The sequence below is a fragment of the Alosa sapidissima genome, chromosome 11, assembly GCF_018492685.1.
Source record: "Alosa sapidissima isolate fAloSap1 chromosome 11, fAloSap1.pri, whole genome shotgun sequence".
Lineage (NCBI taxonomy): Eukaryota > Metazoa > Chordata > Actinopteri > Clupeiformes > Clupeidae > Alosa > Alosa sapidissima.
The window spans coordinates 25225109-25243591 of record NC_055967.1 but is presented as its reverse complement, the minus strand read 5'-3'; the positions used below and the strand labels follow the sequence as shown (position 1 = coordinate 25243591).

The 18483-nt window shown below is 42.7% G+C and overlaps 1 long non-coding RNA gene across 1 annotated transcript; it reads left to right on the top strand.

The window, feature by feature from the left end:
* Nucleotides 1-1710: 1710 nt before the first annotated feature.
* LOC121723676 lies at nucleotides 1711-17663 on the top strand. Its single transcript, XR_006035010.1, has 3 exons — nucleotides 1711-1843; nucleotides 12351-12356; nucleotides 17653-17663. It is a non-coding gene; the product is annotated as an uncharacterized LOC121723676 (long non-coding RNA).
* The last annotated feature ends 820 nt before the right edge of the window (nucleotides 17664-18483 follow it).

The window sequence follows — 18483 nt, the reverse complement described above, 5'->3', positions numbered from 1 at the left end:
ATAGTTGGAATCAATATGAAGGCAGCACCAGACGGACCACCTACAGAGAAACTGGTTCACTGCTCAGTCATTATTCTCAAGTCACTCAGAGCACATTCAGCCCCCACTCAAACTTCCCATGTCACTTTACTGAAATCTATGGAAAGAAAAAGGTGTTGCTTTAAAACCCCAGACCTACTTGTGTTTGTCCGTGAGGGAGGAGAGACTGGGCAGTGGCTGTCATTCAGGCTGAGTGAGGAGTGCATCTGAAGCGAAGATGTGTGGTGACAGATGTGTGATGTGTTCTGGAGCAACCAGCAGGCACTAGAACACTGCCAACGCCAGCTCACAGAGGAAAGCAAAAACGAGAAACAAAAGGGGACTGCTGAATGGATTTGAGGCACAACGTTTTACCCCCCTTTCCCCCTTTTACGTTTGCAAAGATGCTTGAGGTTTTGCTTTTCATAAATCTAAGCTAAGACCTAAGCTTTACAGTAGGTCTTATTCATGGAGAGTATAATCAAGGCCAGCATGCAAGTTTACATTACTGTAAACGGTAAAACATACCTTTGGATAGCTCAATGTTTGGAGAAATGCAAAAGGAGGATGTTTTGATTGCCAGAACATCGCGTTGCAAGAAAAGAAGTGTCTGAATTAACTATGCCCACTCACAGGTGCTTTATGCTCTGCTGAAGCACCAATTAGAGCATCCTATTTTGGGTGTATTTTTGTTGTTTCTTCCTCATAGTTAGCAACTCACAGCTCCATAAAGAGACTGCACTGTTTTGTTTGAAATACATGACATGGCTGTAGATGTCTGATGTGCCAAAGGTGCAGAGGCATAACAAAATAATCTGGCGAATATTCTGACCTTTTTAATAAAACTATTGATGAGGAAATGTATTGCTTCAATCTTTTGTCATCATCATCATAACCTTCAATACTGTAATGTATCACCTTTACCTCTGTGACCTGTGGCTGCATCATAGATGGCTGTAACACTCAGATATAAATACACATACCAAAATCCTCTGCATGTTTAGAGAGTGTTCTGTGAGCTGCATGTTTATAAATACATGAGATACATATGCAAGAGCTACCTTTGTACTCTAAATGTAATGTGAAAGCCACCAGAACATATCCGCTTTTCAGAAATCATTTGTATTTTTAGATATTGATGCTACATCAAGCATTTTCATTTGCTTAGACTAAATTAAGAATGGAAGCTCATTATCTTTGAATAAATAATTAATAATTAACGCTTGTGTTGAAGGGTACAGGGATGCAGAAAAACCCTCCATTTTGAAAGGAGAATAAATTCACTTATAGTCTATGACATTCGCAAAGTGAAACTAGAAAGGAATTCATTCAGATGTGAACCTATTCTCTTTACTGAATAATTCTCTTTCTATCATGCTTTTGTGTGGCCCATGCCTTGTGAGGCCTTGATGAACTCAATTATGCATACTGCATGTCAACCTTTGTCATATGTGAATGTTTTGTGAACTTGCTTGAGCTGTGTATGAATTTGCACATGTATGTATTTCATCTTTTTTTAACTATATGATGTCAGTTTCTTTGGTGGTAATGTAACATGTTTATCTCTGCCCTTGCCAGTGTTGTCTTCTGTTTTGGGAATCAGTGCTGAATGTATAGCTGGCCACTATTCCAGGGAGACTATAGTTATACTTCTGGCAGATTCAGCATATGTGTTACTTGAAAAGTCATTTTTGCAATTATGTAAGTACATAATGTAATCTGAAAACTGCTGCCCTGAGTAAAATAAAACCAATGCAAATTATCTCAGATGGTATTCTGTCTATAATGGAGTGGAATGAAAATTTCAGTGTCTCCAAACTTTTCAGTGTATGTTTGCATCAGCAGGTGAGTTCTTTCTAACCGAACACATGGCTGCATGTGCCCACGTGAGGGTGCCCACTGAGTCTCACCCAGCTGTGGCGCTGGATAGCAGCATTCAGTCATGAGGTGCCAGCAGGAATGGATTACTGAACTGGCCTACCAGGCCCAGGGCACTAAGGGCTCAGTGTGTGTGTGTGTGTGTGTGTGGTGGGTTGGCCTTTTCGCATCTGTGCCCAGAGACCCATTATGGGGCTTCGGGCCGGAGGGTTGCCGGTTCGAACCCCGACCAGTAGGCACGGCTGAAGTGCCCTTGAGCAAAGCACCTAACCCCTCCATCAGCATCAACATTTCTTGAGAAATGTCAGACACTTTCTTAATCAGTGCCCAGCTGTGGACGGCCTATAATGTTTAGTTGATATTGTGATGAGTTGGGTGGTGTTTGTGATTATGATAATCAGAGGTATGTTGATGCTGATGATTATGATGGTGTGGATGCCATGTCCATTTAAAACAAAACCTATTCATGCTCCAATGAGACTGCATTAATCAGCCGTATGTTCACCCATAAGTACCTATATATATAATTAACCATTATGCCCAGATTTTTCCCATTGCACATAATGACTAAATACGGCAAGCGCACAAAAACATCTGCTGCTCAGTATGGATAGTTGACAGTGATGTAGTCCTCAATTTTGCGATTATGCACATGAGATATATCTTTGTTGATCAAATGTGTCGTTTTTCTTGAGATTCTTTTTCTTGTGATTGTAATAGGCATAATTTAAGATGAGGGCTACTCTCAATGAATTAAATCAATCTTGAGAGAGTGAGTGGATGAATGAATGGTTGGATGAGAGGGGTTGTGGAAATCTAGCAGCAGAACAGAGGAATAGGACGTCTCATGAACAGAGAACAGGAGTGCGAAGGAGGTGAGAGAACAGAGAGCAAACAGATGTGAGGAGCACAGAAAGGAGGTGAGAGGAGCACATAGTGAAAGGAGGTGAGAGGAGCACAGGAAGGAGGTGAGAGGAGCACAGAGTGAAAGGAGGTGAGAGGAGCACATAGTGAAAGGAGGTGAGAGGAGCACAGGAAGGAGGTGAGAGGAGCACAGAAAGGAGGTGAGAGGAGCACAGAGTGAAAGGAGGTGAGAGGAGCACATAGTGAAAGGAGGTGAGAGGAGCACAGAGAGAAAGGAGGTGAGAGCCATGATGCCGATAACCAGGAGGGAGCAGTAAACAAAAAGTGTACTGAGAGCATCAGCTCAGAGAAACTTGCAGTCACAGATTATCTCAAATGTGCAATTCATGGTCTATTTTTCAGGGATGAGAAATTAGCTCTGCTAGTCATAGGTTAAAAATATCTCCCAGGATTTGGGCATAATTCCCAAACCATACAGGGAGAAAATCCTAAACAGTAAAAATATGAACTGTAACCAATCAAACAACAACAAAGCAAGGACTCGAGAAAGAAAAGACAATTTAGACCTCCACAATTTCTTCCACGAAACACTGTGCTTTCAATTGGGAGACATTTAACTACCAAACCAGAAATATATGTTCTTTCAATCATTCGATGTCAAAGTAAAGGCTGATTCAAAGGTTCATGTTCTTGTTGATGCAATTACAGCTGTGTAATGTCTGTGAATTGTGTTGACATGAGTTTTTGGGTGACTGAACATGCTGACAATTGTCTGTCAAATGTGATACGCTGAACAATATGGTCTGAGTTATTCATCTCCAGCTTCATGATCAAAAGGATGACATAACTGGGAACTCACAGTGCAAGCAAGAACGAAACGTAAATGAATCAGTCTACTGCCTGTATTGAGACTCAACAATTTTTCCTCTACTTTTAACGAACAAAACATGCACGTAAATCGCTGCCAGTGTAAATTGATACACTGATTCTAATGGAATTCTAACACCAACAATAGATGGACATCAGACAGGCGACTGAAAAACACTTAAAAAAACGGCTAGGGTAAGATGGACACAGTGACTCAGGCACAAATAGTGGCATCTCACTCAGTCAACTCTGCATGGGCTCTAGGCCACATCCCCATCACAAGGGTCTTCCAAGTGCGACCAAGTGTCCTCTAAGTCAACACAAGCACCATCCAACTCAAATCAGCAGGTGTGTGTTCATGTGAGGAGTTTGTCTTGTCCCAAGCACTATCACATGTGTGCACTGTCAGCACTGGGTTACATGCAATTTGCTGTTGCATCCATCCATTTCAGATGATGCCCACTTCCCCTGCATCTCTCTCTCTCTCTCTCTCTCAGTGCAGGCAGACAATTAATCAGTGGTCTGTCGGCTCAGTGGCGTGTCTTCACTGCAGCTGCTATGCTCAGCAAAAAGGGGGGGGGGGTGGGGGGGGGGGGGTTGTTTGGGTAAATTAAATAAAACGCACTAGCAGAAGGGTAAGAGATGAAGAGAGCCAACAGCGACGGACAGCCTACTGGTATGACCAGATGTCCAGATGTTTTCGCTCTATTTTCACCAGCAGCCACCAACCCAGCATAAGTCAAGTCAAGTCAAACTTTATTTATATAGCACATTTCATACACAGAGGTCATTCAATGTGTTTTATAAACATAAGCAAACAGGAGTAGTGGATAAAAGCATAGAAGGGCAATAGTCAAAGAATAGTTTAAAAAGTAAAGAATAATAATATTGGCCATCCGAACTCTGAACTCACACTATACTGACTTTGCACACATTCACTCCTCAGCACTCTCAAACATTTCCCAACTCTGAATTCACACTATACTGAATTTGCACTCATTCACTCCTCAGCACTCATGAACCCCCCCCCCCCCCCACCCACACACACACACCTACATGACTTTTAGCACTTTTACATCCTCTCCCTATGCTACAGACCTTTTATTTATTTTCTTATTTCATCACATGTCAAAACACACACACACACACACACACACACACACACCTGACTTTCTCCAACTTTTGAACATCTCCATAGAACTTTTTATTTATTATTTTTGATTTCTCCTCCATCTATCTACCCATGTCCTTGATTGCCTAGCCTTTCTGCCCCCCCCCCCCCCACACACACATCCCCAGCACACACACACACAAAACACACACACTTACATCATCACTGTCATCACCTCACATACATACAGCACACTGCTTGCTACAGTAAGCCTCCTCTACATACTTGCTGCACACTGCCCCCCCCTCCCTACATACACAGCACATTGTCTTCAGGATCTTCTCCAACACACATCCTCTACATACTTACAGCACACTGCCCCCACCTACCCACACACACACTACACACACACACACACACACACACACAGTCACTGCTCCACTACCCTCCCGCCCACACACACATCTTCACTGTCATCACTCACATACATCATACATACAGTACTCTGCTTGCAATAGTAAGTCCCTTCATCATACTTGCAGTACACTGACCCCCCCCCCACAGCACATTATTTCATCAGGAAGCTTCTCCAACACACATCCCCAACATACTTACAGCACACTGCCCCCCCCCCCGCCCCCATACACAGCACTTTGTCTCATGAGGAAGCTTCTCCAACACACATATTGCACACTGCCCTCTCCCCACATACACAGCACACTATCCCATTTCCCCTGCCATCCACCCAACACACACACCAAGACCCCTGGCAGTTGGGTTAGCCCCTTGAGCCGTGGATCTGCCCAAGGTTTCTTCCTTGGTAAGGGAGTTTTTCCTTGCCCCTGTTGCTCTTGGGTGCTCTTTGTTGGTGCCCCCCCCCCCCCCCCCAATCCCAATCCTCACCCCACCTTTCTTATGCAGCCCTTGCCACTTAATCTACTAAACCCCTCTTCTACTGCACTTTTTACCCCCCCCCCCCCATAAATGCACAAATAGGCTGTAACCAGACATAATTTCACTGCATTTCTTACTTCCAGTAACTATATGCATGTGACAATAAACTTCCTTGTATCCTTGTATCCTTGTAATAAAGAACAATAAAAAGAAAACATAAAACGCACAAGGTAAAATCATTTAAAAATAAAGAATAATTAATAAGCAAAGCATAGCTGAAGGGCCAATCAATTCCACTTGCCCGAGAGGATGGGAGGGCGGGAAGTGTAATCCTCTGTTCACAGTCACAAGGACAGGCAGACGCACACATAACAGACTCTACAAAGAGTCGGCAACACGCAAACAACAGCAACAACATAACAGGAGAGGTAGAGCTATTGCACAACAACAACAACAACAACAACATAACAAGCAGGGACGTCACTAGGATTTAGAGACTGGGGGTGCTTAGCCCCTATCAGTTTATTCAATGCGTGCATAGCGGGCGCCAAAATTTTTTCATCACATCTCCGTCACAGCACATCATGCTGTGCCATATCTCTGTTGCTTGTTAAAGGTGCTCTAAGTCAGTGATTCTTAAACTAGGGGTCGCGACCCCAAATGGGGTCGCCAAAAACTTCCGTGGGGTCGCCAATTATTTTCTGTATTCAGTCTGAAATTATTATTAGGTGAAACAAAGGAAAATAATATTGGCCTTTTCTGCCTTTTTCTTACTTACACACAGTTAAGAGAAGAGAGAGAAATGTTTTCGTCTTTCAACGAGATCTGGTTCAGCCTATGGGCTACTGGTCCGCTGATAGAAACAATATAACTATCTGCTCCCACTATGCAAACTCAACTTGTTCCCGCTATTTCAAGTAAAACAAAACAAAAGACATAGGTAGCCTACTAGCCAAAATGGACAGGTGGCTGCTTAAAAAATTGAACAAAAGCTCGGAAGTGCCATCTACCAGTGCGTCTACTCCTCCGTGATCCTCAGATGGGACAAGTCTACAGGCCGGTGAGAATAAAAAAGAACAAACGGCGCGTCGGCTTTATCAAAAAGAATTTCTCAAATATGCATTCACTTGCCAAGTTAAAGATAACCTCGACCACCCACAATGTGTGATTTGCGGCGATGTTCTGGCGAATGAGTGCTTAAAACCTGTCAAAATGAAACGACTTCTCAAAATACAGATGTCGGCTCAGCACCGTGGAAGAAAATCTCTGTATGCAGCCATAATTATAATTAATGTAAGGCCTATGTTGTAGGCCTAATGCTGCATGTGTATGTGTGTGTGCGTGCTTGTGTGTGCGCGCGCTACGCACATAGCACTCTGCTCTGATATGGCGGCAGCCTACACTTGTTTAATCGTGATTGTTTGGTTTTCTTGGTTCTTGTTCATATGGAGTAAATAAAACAAATGACTTTGCTTTCTAGTTTTTGCTTGATTTAGTTGTTAACGTTTGAGGGGGGTATTTGAGTAAGCACTTAGAATGGTTTGGGGAAAGTGGGGTCGCCAGACCTCGCCATACTTTTTTGTGGGGTCGCCAGACAAAAAGTTTAAGAACCACTGATCTAAGTGATGTATGGGTAACGTCACTTCTGTTGACTTTTAAACAAGTTGTTGTGCAATAGCTCTACCTCTCCTGGGGGGTATTCCATCAACCTCGCTAAAGGCCAAACCTGGCTTATTTAGATAAGTCTCGCTAATTCCGTTCCATTAAAGGATAATTCCGGTGTGATTTTGACCTAAAGTGTGTTGAAACATGATACCAAGTGTGAATGTATGTCTCATAGCTCATAGAGTGCAGGGGACAAGCTAACACATACCTTTGACTTGCGCTAGCCTAGCACCTGCGAACTATGCAATTAGAAGGACTGGATGAAACGTGCTGAAAACGGTCTCCACTGATAAATATCACACTTGCTTACTTGGAAATGAGGTCCTATGTCCAAAATCCTGAACCACCCCTTTAAGGCTACATAGCTTATCACCTTGATAATGCCATTTTTAGTTATGTCTACTGTTGATAAAGGGTCATGCACATTTGGTAGGCTGTTCAGTTACAGTAATATGCTTTGCCAATGGGCTATAATCTGATGCAAGCCAAAGGATAATTCTGTAGCCTCTAGGCCTATAGGCAGCTAATAATTAAAACTGCTTCATGTGTCAACAATTGTTCATGAATGTCAAATCAACTGTGCTACACAGATTAAATACTAGGCATAAATGACAAATTGAAAGCCGCTGCATTTCAGATAATTATATTTCAAACACTTTGGGAGACAATAGGCTATTATGTTGATACTACTTTATTTTATGACCACCTATACCTAGACAATAATTCAATAATTCAATTCAATATAATCAAGCATAGACTGTATAGTCTATGTGTTCAAGAGTGAAGCCAATCAAACGCGCAGTTGATTTCAAACCACTAGCATTGTTGTTTTAAATGTATGCTTTCATTATTCTCCAATTTCTGTAGGCAATCTATTTTTTTCTCTCAATGTTAAATTGGATGACTTTCGATGAAAATCCTGTAGATGGTGCTTGCCAAATCGAACAGAAATCGTCTAGTATTGTCTTAATTTTACGACATTATATCCTCTTTTCGTCAATCTACTGTTTTGGTCTACTGTTCTACCTCGTGCACGAGCAGAGATGAAGCTGAACTAAACCTCGCTTGAATAAACGAGGCCAAGATGCCGCTAACTTGAGATAATGGAACGGCATTAGCCCCAAGTGAAAGTCTACGCTAGTTCAAGCCAGACTATTTCTGTTAAGCGCCGCCTTCATTAGCGAGGTTGATGGAATACCCCCCTGTTATGTTGTTGTTGTTGTTTGCGTGTTGCCAACTCTTTGCAGAGTCTGTTATGTGTGCGTCTCCCTGTCCTTGTGACTGTGCACAAGGTACTCTAAGCGATGCTGGGTAACGTCACTTCTGTTGACTTTCAAACAAAACAGAGAGCTAGCTCGCTACTTCCTCCCACTCCCTTCTGTGCTGCACCCGTGCAATTGAAACTCTCCTAAACGCGCAAAACGCGCATCTCGTCTGTGATTTGCTGGAACAGTTTGTTATGTTTTTATGGGCTAGGTTTGTCCAGGTTGTTTTTGTTGCCATTTTTGGAGTCTGGGCTGTCCACAGAGATCGCATTTTTTACAGTGTATTCAGGACACAGACAGCTAGCGGTTGGTTAGGTGATGTTTACAGTAAGTGACATAAAATGTTTTAGCCTAAAAAACACGCGGCATCGCTTAGAGCCCCTTTTAATGTGAATGTCATGTTAATCTAAAAGATAGCATGTTAAACAGCATGTTCTCCAAATGGAGACCAACTCAGCTCTTCTTTTAGGAAGGAGAGCAAATGGCCTCTGTTAAATATTTATCACTCTTTGCTGAGGTTGTTGGATTCTTTATACACTTGCTGGGTATGAATTATTAAGCATATGTAGTCAGAGATGGGCAGTATTTATGATACAATGACAAATACAAACTGGGGGAAGCCGTGGCCTACTGGTTAGGGCTTCGGACTTGTAACCGGAGGGTTGCCGGTTCAACCCCGACCAGTAGGAACGGCTGAAATGCCCTTGAGAAAGGCACCTAACCCCTCACTGCTCCCCGAGCACCGCTGTAGCAGGCAGCTCACTGCGTTGGGATTAGTGTGTGCTTCATCTCACTGTGTGTTCATTGTGTGCTGACTGTGTTTCACTAATTCACGGATTGGGATAAATGCAGAGACCAAACTTCCCTCACAGGATCAAAAGAGTATATATACTTATACTTACTTAACTATTTTGCCATTTGTATTTTATTGGGTTGAAGAAAATGGCTACGTATTTTGTATCAAAGTACTTTATATAGGTGTGTATTTTTGTAGTTTAAAAAGATACTGCCAAATGTTTTTGGTAAAACCAATACTTTTGGTAATGTGATGACATCATAAACATGCAAAACAATAAATGTAGCCTCTGACTGAGTAATTTGCCATGGCTTGTTGCGATCAGAATATTGACATTCAGAAAGATGACCCAGTGCAAAATGAGTAACGTGTAAGCTGCTCTCACACACAATACATCTCCCTCTCTCACAGCAACCCACTCACTTCACCACATGTTTACTTGCTCGCCCACACTTATAAGTTTGCCTGTTTTTGGTGGAACTTTGGAACAACTTTGACTGTGATGTGTAGGCCTATGTGTCCTCCAAAGCTGATGATACACAACACAGTTTTCTGAGCAATGTTGCTGTGCAACGTTCCTAAGATTGGGATACAGTAGAGATTGGGATACAGTAGAGGGTGGGGAAAGGAGAAAAAACGGACTCATCTAGTTAAAAAGTGTCAGCCTACTAGGGTGCAGTTGTTTTGGTTTGAATATTATTTACTATAATAGCCACACAAAGGCCTACTCAGAAAGCAAACCAGACATGTACGTTTTTGTACACCCAAGTTTTTGAATATTTACTAGACTTTGGCCACAATATCTGGACTTATTTTCTATACCAATGCACACATTTATGTCCATATTATTATAGTTATGGTTGTAATTTATTCAACCCATCACTGGCATTAGATAGCCTATGTTCAATGATTATTGTCATTTAGGGCTGTATTTTGGGCTCCAGCGCATGGCGTAAAGCTCGTTATTCACCTGCGCAAAGCTTAATTCGCTGTTTTGCACGTTTATTTTTTAAACATTGCGCCCAGGGGTGTGGCAATAAACAACCTAGGGAGGGGACTAGCGCGTTGTCTAAAAATCGCTATCATACACCACCTAAACCTGGTCAGAAGTCAATGGCGAGTTGTTCATATGCTATTTTAAGAGCGCATGTCAACAGTCATATTGGCAGGTGCACGCACCATCCTTCTATCATTCATGAACGCACACCAGCGCACGTCCATGCAAAGCATTACAAATTGCACGATTACAATGGGAAACATAATTAGAATAAAGATATTACGAAATACTGTACATCTCATGATGAGTAGTTATTCACCATCATTTGCAAATTGGTAATGACGGTTAAAAGTGATTAGGGGAGAGGCGAGAGACACGTATGTAGCACAGCTGAAGACGCACTGTCACGAGATATAAGCAACTCCTCTGCAGGATAAATGTTGTTTATTCAGTCATTTGAGCAATATTAGGGTAAGTGTTGCTTTTTCCAGCCTATGTTTTCGATGGTAACCCATTGTCAGTCAATAGTGAAAGTAACTGCATATAACTGTCTTCGTTGACTGACACTTTGGTGAAGTTAGTTTCACTTTGCCAATGAGTTCAAATAATAGACGAGTGCAAATGCGTGAAGGCTATGCTAGGTTTTAGTAATGCATGGTTTAAGAATGACTATTTCATACAGTCTCGCAAGCAGCCTCCTTCAAATGCGCCGTTGAATGCCAAAATACCGATGCATTTATTTGACATATCACGCGTTGCGCCGTTAAAGGGAATGACAGATGTCATTCTCATTGGTTTAAAATGATGTTACGCCCCAAACACACCCATATGACTGATTAAAAGACCTAGGAACACCTTGTTACGCCATGCGCTCCACTTTTGATAACAAAACCCCTCCCAATGTGAACTGGACATCCTACTAAATTTGAATAGGCTTTTGACGAGTGACGATGCACTTTAGAATGTCATGATAGGGCCCATAGTCACATTGCACTGTCTAAAAGAGATTAGTCAATATTTCTTGATTTGCCATTCAGCTCAGAAATGGTTAGTTGTCCATTCCTCAAAATCATGCATGGGTGAGAAACTGACTTATTTAGTTCAAAAGTGTCATAGCTTAGTCTGGGTGCAGTTGTTGTTTAGATGGAGCAATGGTAGTAGCCAAACAAAGCAAACCAGACATTATGTTGCACAAGTTTTTCAATATTTGCTAAGTTTGGCCACAATATTTGGAGTTATTTTTCTATACTTCGACTGTGTTAGCTAACATTAGTCTAGTTGACAAACGCCACGAAGCGTTAATTAGCATAAAGTTACCAAGTCTGCTAACGTTACCTACCAGCTGCTGGTATGCTAATTTAAGTTCGTTGTAAAAGTTTGTTTTGTTTCTTTTCAGCAGTTCATACCCAGTGAATACAGAACTATGTTTGCATAGTTGTTTTATGTTTTTCTGGTGTTCAGGGAGACAGGCCCAAGCTACAGATGAGACAAATGACATAATGACGCCATATAGGTAAGGGATAATGGACGACACGGTTGTCTGTTCACAGAAATTAATGCACGGTCGAGGTTGTAAAACGGCCCAACACGAAGCGGAGGGCCTTTTAAACCTCGTAAGTGGTTTCTGTTTTGTTTTGTTTGTTGCCGCTTGCTTTTTAGATATTTATTTCAAATTATAGGCTACATATAACAAATGATCACAAGTAATTGGATAAAATAACTCACTGAGGATAGTGTTTGACTGGAACTGAAGTCTTTCACTAAATTAAGCAGCTCATGTGAGCATTTCAGAGAAAGCATTTTACAAACAAATTGTGCTTGCTAACCCAATTAGCTAAATAGATTTTCCATCGATTAGAAAGCCGATCCGTTTGGGGAAAATGTCACATAGCATCCTCATTTGTCTCCATAGGTCACACTCAAGAAGGTTAAAGCTGCATACACGGTGCCCTCCTCTTCAACAGCACAAAGGTGTCTTGTTGCCATCCTGAGCAGCAAGGTGTCTTGTTGCCCTGCCCAGAGGAAACTTTTGCTTCTCATTTGTATCCCTTCTGTTGCTAAAGAGGCAAAATGGTGATTCTATTTTAAGGATCATTTAAGTATTACTTTTGTCACAATTATTTCTCCTAATTTTGCCTTAGTAGAAATAAAACAAGCAAAAGATGAGACACATAGCAATAAGACAAGTAGGAGTCACATAAGAGATATTAGTTTGAGAAGCAGGAGAAATACGGGAGATCTCTTATATGTTTGAGTGTAGTCTCACTTACAACTTTTCTCCTTAGGAGAAATAATAGAGCAGATGGAGTCACATAACAGATATTAGTTTGAGAAGCAGGAGAAATATGGGTGTTGCCCTCATTTTTCAGCACCAAGGTGTCTTGTTACCATCCTGAGCAGAAAGGTGTCTTGTTGCCCTCCTCCTGAACAGCAGCAAGGTGTCTTGTTGCCCTGTTGCCCTCATTTATCAGCACCAAGGTGTCTTGTTACCATCCTGAGCAGCAAGGTGTCTTGTTGCCCTCCTCCTGAACAGCAGCAAGGTGTCTTGTTGCCCTGTTGCCCTCATTTATCAGCACCAAGGTGTCTTGTTGCCCTCTTGAACAGCACCAAGGTGTCTTGTTGCCCTCCTGAACAGCACCAAGGTGTCTTGTTGCCCTCCTGAACAGCAAGGTGTCTTGTTGCCCTTCTCCTAAACAGCAGCAAGGTGTCTTGTTGCCCTCCTGCTGAACAGCAGCAAGGTGTCTTGTTCCCTCCTTTTTCAGCACCAAGGTGTCGTGCCTAAACCAGGTGTGCCTCTCAGTTACACCACTGTGCTGGTCTGCATGAATACAAAGACGTTATTGGAAAGAGCCCAATTATTGTGCTGTGTCTCCATCCAGCTGTTATGCAGACAGGAAGCCCCAGACAGTGATGAAGCTGAGGAGGTCGCCTGCTCGACAAGAGCCAACATGAACCTATACCGCTCTCCTGCGGCTATGCTGTGGAGCCCACCACACATCCTAACACACAAACACACATAACACAGCTCTGCAGTGGAGCCCACCACACATCCTAACACACGAACACACATAACACAGCTCTGCAGTGGAGCCCACCAAGCATCCTAACACACGAACACACATAACACAGCTCTGCAGTGGAGCCCACCACACATCCTGAACACACAAACACACATAACACAGCTCTGCAGTGGAGCCCACCACGCATCCACACGAACACACATAACACAGCTCTGCAGTGGAGCCCACCACACATCCTAACACACATAACACAGCTCTGCAGTGGAGCCTATCACACATCCTAACACATGAACAGTGATGGATAACGAATAGGAGCCTTGGGGGGTGGGGCGACGACTCTGGAACAAGACACACTGGAATGGAGTGGCAGGGTTAAATCTGACTAGTTTAAAGTAAAAAAAAATCAAACAATAGGCTAACACAGTTGCTACTCTGATAGTCTCAATGATATAAACAGATCTGATAGCATACTAGTCTGAGTATAAGATGTTTAATAGTGAAATATATTGCCATGGTTGGTTAAGAGTAGGGTTGTCCTTATTCCACAGACATTACTGACGTTTCATAGATAGATAGATAGATACTTTATTGATCCCCAGGGGAAATTCAAGGTCTCAGCAGCAGCATATACAACACAAACACATTCTTTAACAGCAGAAAGAGTAATTAAAGTATATAATATAAAAACACAACTAAGCAGTAAGGACAGTAGAAGATAAAGAATATGCTAAATATACTAAAATACAAATTACAAAAATACAAATTATACTAACACTTAAAGGAACCGTATGTAAGAAAAATATTTCAATTAATCATAAAATGGCCCTGATATGTCACTAGACATTAAGAAATCATGTTCATTTCAAATACTTATATCACTGACAACAGTAGTCCGGCCAGGACATTGTCATTTAAAAAGTGAAGTTGCAGCCCTCAACTGATGTTGATGTTGTGTTTTGTCATGTCATGTTGTGTTTTGGCCTGATGCGCCACCCTCCACCTATCTACTAATCACGAAGTCAGTAGTGTTTCGCCATCAGGGTTGGCAACCTCGAGTCAGGGGGGAGGGGGAGGGGATACATCGCTCTTCAGTATTTTGAAAGTGATTGCAGTACCAGTTTTGGCCACAATCTTACATATGGTTCCTTTAATCTAAATCAATTCTAAAAACAGTATCCACATAGTGGTGATTAATAAATCAGAGGCGCTTGCAATGACTGAGGCAGGGACTGAGCCTGTGCTCAGCTCTGAGCTCTGTGTGAATGAGTGTCATGGTGGTAGTGCAATGGTGATAGTGGTCATGGTGATAGTGCAAATGAGTAAGTCAACAGTGCAACAATGCAGAAATAAAGTAAAGTAAAGTCTATATATCTATATATTTAACTATTTAAGAAAATGTATAAGTGTGGCCACAGTTCGGCTGTGGCATGGAGGGGGGGGGGGGGGGGGTTATGCATATGTGCTGATGTGCTAATATAGCACGCAAACAGTGAGGCATAAAGACAGTGGTACAAGACATAAAGACATAAAGACAGTGGTACAAGTGGCTAGTGGACAGACAGTACCAAACATGGAGGGGGTGAAGAGGCAGACAGACTATGCAGAGAAGTCTATCTCTCCTCTTCCCTTAAGTGAGGCATTGAACAGTTCAATGGCCCTGGGGACAAATGACTTTCTCAGTCTGTCAGTTGTGCAAGGCAGTGAGCGAAGTCTCCAGCTGATCAGGCTCTTCTGCTTAACAATAGTGTTGTGGAGTGGGTGACACTCATTGTCCAAGATGTTGATCAGTTTGTTCAGGGTCCTTTTGTCAGATAGTGAAGTGATGCACTCCAGTTCAGCTCCAACTACAGAGCCAGCTTTCCTTACCAGCCTGTCAATTCGCCCCACATCCTTCTTCCTTGTGCTTCCTCCCCAGCATACTACTGCATAGAAGAGGACGCTGGCAACAACAGACTGGTAGAACATAATGGGCAGACATTCTTTTCCTTGCAATAACTGGTGACTATTACAAATAAAATCTCCTGAAAGTAGTCTCAGTTTATTCTAAAATGAATTCACTTTTTTTGAAAATGCATGGCGTACAATTGTCACTGCCTTTCTTATAAATGTTTCTCATATTGTCCTCCTTTTTTCCAAAGAAAACAAATTAGCAAAACATGTTAGATATTTTTGTCAGTTTATTTATGTCTGAAAACTAATTTCCCAGAGCAGATAGGGTAATGTGTTCATGAGACTGAGTCAGAATGACAAATTGTTGAAGTCATTCATTTTCATGTGTAAGGATTTAAATGGCTTCTGCAGTATCCTGAAAAACATGAAAGGGCCTCAAATTGTTTTATTAAAATGAGGTGTTAGACAGGAGTGCAGCTGACTGACTGCAGAGGACTGCATGTACTGTAGTAGCAAGGCCAGGCAAAATGCAGTGCTGTCGCAGTCAGTGACCCTGTTGTTTATTTAAGATGCCGAAGTGTAAGGAATTATGGTGGCTTTGCACTTGTTTGGTGAGGCCGTGTTAGCCATTGCTGGTATGTTTTGATAGAAGTGGTGGCGGGTCTTGGTTTGGCTTAGAAAGACCCTCCTCACTCTCCTGCCTGCTTAAATGTATTTGCCTTTGGGCTAAAATATAGTACTCTTGGTTTTTAAAATTTCAATGGTTTAAAAGTCTCTTACTATATATATATATATACTGTATATATATATCTCTTTCCGTATCCGTATCTCCTTCCACCTGTAATTACATTGTAAGATGTAGCAAGACTGTTTTGAATTTATGCACACTTGAAGGATTCATGTTTGATTCCTAAATCAGTAATTACTGAGTGGCCAGTGTTTACCTCAACCCAGCTGTGGGACTGTGTGTGTCTGTGGCCCCCCCACTTTAGAGATCCATGATTGGTCACACATGTGCGATAGCATTACTAACTGGGTGGTGGCGTCATCACCTCTCTGAGGACACATGCACTGCAAGGGGTAAAGAAACAAATGTGTGTGTGTGTGTGTGTTTGGAGTGCTGGAGGACGAGCGGGTGAGAATTAGCCGGTCAGATGCAGTGAGCCCTGGAGCAGGTGCAAGCCTTGTCTCCTCAATGTTTCCATAGCTCCGAGGCTGCTCCCTGTATCACGGGATCTTGGGGCTCAGTGACCTTGCATGACTCCAGAAAGAGTCGTCCACTCTAAGGATGACAGGACGCAGACAGAGGTCATCTTACAGATAAGCCTCATTGCAGACATCAGCAGTCTAACTCCAGGCCCATTTTGCATTTAGCCCCCTTTAAAATACATGAATAAATAAATAAATAACACCCTGCTGTCCAGACAATTGGGGTTAACAGGCTGACTGTTAGCTGGAGGAGCAGGCCCATGAACCATGAAACAACTGAGTGGTGTAATTTCCCTCAGATGGGGCTGCTGCACCCCTGGCAGGCAGGCAGGCAGGCCGGCCAGCACTGGGCCATCCATCTCCTCCGCCATGACGGGGGTGACGTGAGGACAGCATGGAGGTGGATGTGGAGGGTGGAGCAATGGCATGAGGTAAAAGAGGCGTGTGATTCCCAAGTGCTAACTGGAGCCTGAGTGTGAGTGTGGATGGATGTGGGCACCAGAGTGTGTTGATTGAACGCCTTTTTTGCTGGTTAACATGCCGTGAACCCTGGTGGGAATATGCGTCAGCCACCTCTGCCTCTAACTCTTCCACATACATGCACACACACACACACACACACCATAAACAATTGTGTCCAATAGTTTAGCCTGTAAGGGCATTACATGTTTTGTTTACCAGGAGAGAGGCCGTCAGAGGTAATCTGCCCCTGCCCAGTGCAGAACATGTAAATAAGGCTTTCCCTTATCCTCTGAGCTTCTAATGGTGTCCTTGTCAATTCTCAGGTGTTTTCTTCAATGGAGAACAGCAGGATATCCCAATTAAAAAAAAAAAAAAAAAATGAAATCACTGAATTATCTTTGACCACCTTTAAAGCCAGAACAAAAACAGGCTTTGCAGAGGACCTGAAATGTCTGCATGATCTCTGTTTCACAGGATGAAGCATTTGCAAAACATACAAGCTTTTTTTTTTTTAAAGGCTCCTCATAACATGATGAACGGCAGTTCTGTCATTGTCTGAGGGCCCTCTATAGGCGATTACTGACCTAGCAACTTTTTGTGTTCAGGTAGGAACACTGCCCCCCCTTCCAAAATAGAAATGGAAAAGCTGCTATGCTACAAGAATTCGACGATCTCTTTCAACAGACTGTTGGTGCAATCCCTCTGTATTCTATCAGAGTTATGTTCATACATAGTGGCAAAAGACACATATTTAGTTTGTTTATAATTGTGCTTCTCAACTGTAGGGGGACCCTGAGAGCAAATCTTCTTTAGTGCTGCTTTAATAAATACGTTATTCACAAATTGATTTGCATTCAGTCAACAAGTGCGTGCGTCTGCCAAGAGGCAACACAAAACACCATCCCAACCACTAAATGGCCTCATCACATCATTCATGAGATGTTCATGAGTAAGAGCCATGCTGCTCTTTCCATTGTGAGAGAGAATAGAGATTTGAGCAAGTGAGGTAAGAGCAGCAGTATCGGCCTGTTCCTCTGTCCTCCGCTGTGAGAGAATTGAGATGTGAGGTGAGAGCAGCAGTATCGGTCTGTTCCTCTATCTTCTGCTGCGAGGGTATTATCTCATCAAGCATGCTTATCCAAAGGCCCTGACAGCCCAAAGTCTTTTCTCTTCAGGCTGGCCTGCAGCTACTGAGCTGTGACAGGGCTGCTGATGACTACTCTTGTGCACCACTGACTCATCCCGCCGCTTCCCACCTCAGGCAGAGCATCCCACCCCACCCCACCCCAGCACCACACCCAGCCCACCGCACCACACACAGCCCACCGCACCGCACACATCCAGGCCCTGAAGCTTTTACTTACAGATCAACTATCAATACATTGTGATCATGGCATGTTTATAAATGTGGGGAGTCATCCATTCAAACCCCAAGTGACATGGAGAAAGAGAACAGGCATTGAGCTCCTTTACAGCACAAATTCACAATCAACAACAACAACAAACAACAAGGACAAAAGAAGAAAAAAAAATCAAAGCTTTCATCT